We start from the raw sequence: 5,909 nt of genomic DNA, 5'->3' as shown, positions 1-5,909 counted from the left end.
CTATTTGCCTACATATGAAGCCAGCCCTGAATTCAGGAAGTACCTGTGGAAGGCCATCTTGAGCTAAGAGAAAAGCACAGGGCAGCAAGGGCTGAAGTAATTAAGGAACACAGTCTTTTTATAAAAACTCTAAGCAGAGCCCTTTCCGGCCTCCGGAACGGAGGTGTGGCTGCATCAGATCTGGAGTGACTGAGCGGCAGCCAACCTCATGTTTAGCAGTCGGTCCATCCTATAACTAATGACGGGGTTACAGGAAAAGTACAGGGGCCCGAGTCCAGACAAGTCTGGAGCTGGCTTGGCCCCGGAAACACCATGTTAACTGGTCCTGGGGCCCAGTGCCCCACCCACATGCCTACATGTCCCGAAGACTTAGCAAAGCCCTGTAGCACATTGGTTAACTGCATGAACTCCTGATCCAGTCTGCCTGGGTTGAAATCCCAGCTCTACTACTTCCTAGCCTTGTAACCTCAGATGCATTGTTCAGCCCCTCTGTACTTTGCTTCCTTCTATGTAAGATGAGAATAATAATAATGTCTACCTCTTAGGGCTGTTCTGAAAATTAGATGGGTTGGTACCTGAGCTAAGCGTGGCACTTAGAATGTGCTCAATAAATATTTCCTCTTGTTCAGGAGAAACCTCATACTGGAATGGAAGTCTGAAGACCTGGCTTTCCCTCCCAGCTCCATCTTTATCCAGCTGTGTGTTCTGGGGTAGGTGACCTCACTTCTCTGTGCTAGTGCCCTCTGTTCCAAACTGAGGGGTAGCACTAACTCCTTTACTCTAAAATCCTCCATGGATCCCCACTGACCTCATGATAAAGTCCCAGGTCCCTCTCTTGGCCTTTAGTGCCCTTGGTGTCTCCAGCCCCTGCCCTTCCCTCTAGCCTCAATTCACAGAACACCAAGGTGGTCATGGCTGGTGAGTAGTCATGTAAAGCATCATCATACCATGGCCCTCCTCTGTTCAGAGGCTCCCCATGGCTTCTCGTGCAGCACAGAGTATGACCCAAGGCCCTTTGCACAGCCTGTCTTGCCCCACAATCTGACCTCAGCTCCCACCACTGTCCCTCTCCACCCCAGTACCCAGTTCTCCGGTTTCTTCCCTGTTCCCAAGACACCAGCCTCTCCTGCCTTGGGGTCTCTACACTTGCTATTTCCTCTGCCTGGAAGCTTCCCTCAGAGCCTCCTGGCTCAGGCTCACGTTCTTGAGGCCTCGGTTCAAACTTCCCAAGACACCAATAAATAATACATAATAAAGTCAAGGGGCTTCCGATACAAGGGCTGGGCAAGGGACACAAACACGAAACAGAACAAAGCAAGATGGAGAATAAGTATGTATCACAGCAGAAACAGTTGAGTTAACTTGATGAGACAGCCTGGGAGTTCTTCTACAGCTCTGGAGAGAGAAAGATCAGAGTGAACTGCAGCCCTTCTGGAAGCTCTGAACCATGAGAATAGCCTTCCTTGACCACCCCGCACACAATAGGATGCTGCCCCATCATCCTGTCTTATGTGTCCCAGCAGCCCCACCATCCCTAATGGACTATATATTTATTTACGGTCTATCATCTCCCCTTCCACAATGTAAGCTCCAAGAGAGCAAGGACTTTGTTCGTCTCCTTGCTGTGTCCCCAGCTCTGTGGACCATGCCGGGCACATACTAGGTGTCCAGAAACTGTGTTGAAAGATGAAGGATGCTGGCTTGCTTACTAGAGGAGGTTGTGTTACTGCAAGGAACTCCCAGGAAGGACATATCTCAACCAGAAAGAATTAACCTCTTTTACACATGATGTCGGGCATGGAGACAGATGGATGGGGAGGATATATTAGGAGCAGTGGGAAGATTCCTTGCCAAGGTCCTCAGACCAGAACACTGGGGCAATACCTACCACCTGTGAGCACGCAGAACAGGAAACCTTGGAAAGCCATTTAGCTCAGCCCCATCTAAAGACTAAACCCTGAGTTTAGGCTGATGGTTTGTTCTGTCTAAAAGGCCTCAAGAAAGGAGACAGCACTCCAAGCTCACCACATCGGCCCTGCCCACCATGATACCTCTGGGCACCTGGGAAGCCACCAGAGGCTGGTGGCTGCCTGGGCTGTCCCGCTGTGGGCAGAACACTCCTTTCTGTGTCTTACTTCTGTACTGCGTTACCTGAGCACTCGGTGGCTTCCGAAATTAAGCCACATGGTTTGGTGGAAGATCTCTGCAGGAAGATGCCAACCTTTAATTGTCCTCATGACTCTTCTGAAAATAGAATCCTTTTTATTCAAAGCTTAGTTCAGTTAATGTTCCCAATATAAATGAATAATCTAAAGTGTAAGCAAATTCTCTCGCAGGCTACGCTGACAGCGTTCCTCTGCGCTATTCTTTTTTTTAAAGCCACTTTTACTTCGGGTTTTCTAAATAGGCAGCTAAACTTAGTTAGAACTCATACACAATCTTTTAATTTTTTATTTTAAATTATGAAACATTTTTATGTTTCATAAATAATAATGATACAAACAATAATTATGATACACGTTATATTCTCATTACCTAAGTTACAGAGATATTGACACTTTGCTTCTGCTCTTTTTAAATAACAATTTTTCCTTTCAATAATTTCTTTGAAAAATGTGGAACACTTGGCGAATGTGCTTGTCATCCTTGCTCAGGGGCCATGCTACTCTTCTCTGCATCGTTCCAATTTTAGTATATGTGCTGCCGAGGCGAGCACCCTCTGCTCTATTTAAAGACCTTCCCTGGGCAGAGCCTAGGCCCGGCTTTCCCTGAACCTACTCAGAAGTCCCCACCCTCATGACACTGCACTGATTTCCCTCGAGCATTATGTGTGCTGGGGAGGGCAGAAAGGGGCAATGAGGAGTACCTGCCCACACACCTGGGCTCCCAGACTTGTGCCCTTTGTCCAGTTCCAGCGCCAAGCTAGTCTGGTGGGACCCAAGAGATGCCATTGGTCCCCGGAGTCTTCCAAGGGTTTATGATATAAGGGGTGGGCAGGGGACACACACAAAACAAAACAAAGCAAGATGGAGAAAAATTATGTAAACATGTCAAAACAATTGAGTTAACTTTGTGAAACAGCCTGGGAGTGCTTCTGGAGAGAGAAAGACCAGGGTGGGCTGGAGTCACTCGGGAAGTTTTAAGACCCAACTCAAAGCTCACTCCTTCCAGGAAGACTTCTCCATGGCTGGAGGAGCCCTCCCCTCTGCAGGTGCTGTTGCACTAATCCTCATGTACACCTCGCAGGTGGTACTGAGCAGTCACCACCTTCTCTTGTGATTATTTAAGTCCAAGGTGAATCACCCCCAGGGAAACCTGCCCTGGCCCTGTGAGCAGAAGCCTGTCTATGAGCTTCATTGCTCCCCAAACTTCCCTCCACTGTGCCACTGAGTACAGTGTAGTGGGACTGGCTGCTCCCACATCTGTGTCCCTCACCAGACTTAATACCCTGGGAAGGGAGGACCCATGTGGGCCTAGTTCATTGCCATGTGCCCCAAGCCTTGTGCAGTGCCTAGACCATGATGGGTCCTCAACCAATATTTGTTGAATGAAGGAATCTCCCCTACCAGAATGCAACTGGGGGCATGCTTTATACTCTTTGTATCCTTATCTATACTTATCACAGTGTTGGCACCCTAAAGATTTTCTAGCTGAATGAATGAATGAAAGGAAGATTTCACAGCAGAGATGGGACTTGAACTGGGCCTTCAAGGATGGGGCAATCCAGAAAGTCCCAGAAAGAGTGAAATGGTTAAGATTCCATCAGCTTATTACTGTGGTCCAACTCCCTGATGGGGTCTCTCATAATAGACCTGGTTAACAATGGGAGAATCTACCCAGAGGCATAATAGAGAAAGTATGCCAGTTGCCTCAGTTCTGGGTGTGGCACCAGCCATATACACACCCAGGGGTCATCTTTTTTTTTGCAGTACGCGGGCCTCTCACCGTTGTGGCCTCTCCCGCCGCGGAGCACAGGCTCTGAACGCGCAGGCTCAGCGGCCATGGCTCACGGGCCCAGCCGCTCCACGGCGCGTGGGATCTTCCCGGACCGGGGCACAAACCCGTGTCCCCTGCATCGGCAGGCAGACTCTCAACCACTGCGCCACCAGGGAAGCCCCAGGGGTCATCTTTATATCCTCCTAGTCCAGCACGGTGCCTGGCACATGGTAGGCTCCTCATAAATACGTGTTGAATGAAATCAAATATATCCAGCCCATTATTAAGTATCCTGGAGCCCACAAGTCTCTGGATTTAAGGGAAATGTGTGCAGAAGCGGAGACCCAAGCAAAGTGCCCCTAATCTGCCAGGCTAGATTCTGCAGCCTAAGTTTCTGCAGAATAAAAGGATTAAGACTGAGATAGGCACCAAGCCTTGTCCAGTGCACGCTGTAACATTTGTTCTGAAGTCTGTCATACACCAGACCTAGGGCTGACACGTGACGCACGTGAGGATGGATGGGTAGAGTGGCATCTGGTGGAAGACAGGGTCTTAAGGAAGGGAAGCACGTAATTCAGAGCATGGGAGGAGGTGTCCGGAGGCCTCAGAAGCCTTGTCCATCTTGGCAGCAGGGGGTCACCCTGGTTCCCAGAATTGTTAAATCTCATTTCTCCCAGAGAGTCTGATCCACGGATAGTTTGAGCTGGAATATTCCAAATGCAGGGTGGTGAGTGCAAAGGAAGACATAATGTTACCTTTTCCTCCTGACTATACCTCTTCCCCCGGTAAACTGAGAAGACAGAGAGAGAGAAGAGGATGGGAGGGGAGGGGAGAGGAGGGCAGAGAGGGGAAGAGAGGGAAACGGAGGGGAAGGAAGAGGGAAGAGAGAAAAGACAGTTCGATTTTTGCGTCTCCGTCCTCGGGTCTGCACTGCAGGAAAATTCCTTTGGTTCATCGCATGATGCAGGTACTGCTGGCAAGACAGCCCTTCTGAGAGCTGGTTGCCAAATGCATCGGACCTGGCGAGCAGCTGTGAGCTGGCCTGGGGCAGAGCTAGGTGAGCCATTTACCTCCTGCGCCCCCACGGAATTGTGGGGTCCCTGGATGGGATCCGGGGTGGGCAATCAGGCGGGGCCACCTTCCTCCCGGTCCTATGACTGTGCCTTCCAGGAGTGCTCCAGGGGCTGCCAGGATTTGCCGTGAAGCTCCACCCCTGCAGGCCCCGGGACAAGACACTGCCCCGGGACAAGACACTGCCGGCTCTCAGCTCAGGGGAGCTCTCCCCAGCCCACAAGGCCCCTCCCTCTCTTGGACGGGTGGCCGCAGGCTGCATCCCTGCCTCTTTCCTTAACAAGTTTGAGCCTCAGGTCCTTCAGGTATATAATGGGAGCAATATTAATAACCTCCCCTCACTACCTGGGGGCTGCCAGCCCAATCCAGGGAGACACTGGGTGTGAGGTCCAGGATGAACCCCCAGGGCTCCAGGTTAATTCTTATTATTACCTCCGCTCCACCAACAAAGGAACAGGGGAAGGGCATCACATGCTCAGATCAACCATTGGTGATCAGGGTGAGGCCCAGCTGGGATCTGCTTGTCCTCTCCCAGCAGGTCTGCAAGCAGGGCCGCAGGAAGCACAGAGAGTTGGTGCAATTGGCTACAACAGGCCTGCACTCAGGACCCGGCCACAGGGCTGGCTGCGGCCTTTCAGGGGCCCAGGCAGGTGGTTCAAGCAGGAGGTTGTGGGACCACAAGGCCACTTGGAGCCTCGTGGCTGGTTCCCAGATCTCACTGGGATGGAAGAGCCCTAGAGGGCGCCTCAGAGTGCTTCCCAGGCTAAACCAGAGCAGCATGAGTGCCCCCAGAGACCCCCACCCCCAATTTTTAGAGACCTATCGCCTCTTCACTTCTATTTGACTCCTTCCTGGAGCGCGTCAGCGCCCTCTTGAGGGAAAGGAGATAACGTCAAACTGAG

At 51.1% G+C, this 5,909-nt stretch overlaps 1 non-coding gene across 1 annotated transcript; it reads right to left on the bottom strand.

Moving 5' to 3' along the window:
* Positions 1 to 2,609: 2,609 nt before the first annotated feature.
* On the bottom strand, positions 2,610 to 2,716 carry LOC117200042 (U6 spliceosomal RNA). The gene has a single exon (XR_004481472.1). It is a non-coding gene; the product is annotated as a U6 spliceosomal RNA (small nuclear RNA).
* Positions 2,717 to 5,909: the final 3,193 nt, after the last annotated feature.

The sequence above is a fragment of the Orcinus orca genome, chromosome 15 (genome assembly GCF_937001465.1).
Source record: "Orcinus orca chromosome 15, mOrcOrc1.1, whole genome shotgun sequence".
NCBI lineage: Eukaryota > Metazoa > Chordata > Mammalia > Artiodactyla > Delphinidae > Orcinus > Orcinus orca.
Note: the sequence above shows the minus strand (reverse complement) of the source record. Positions and strands in the feature narration are given on the sequence as shown.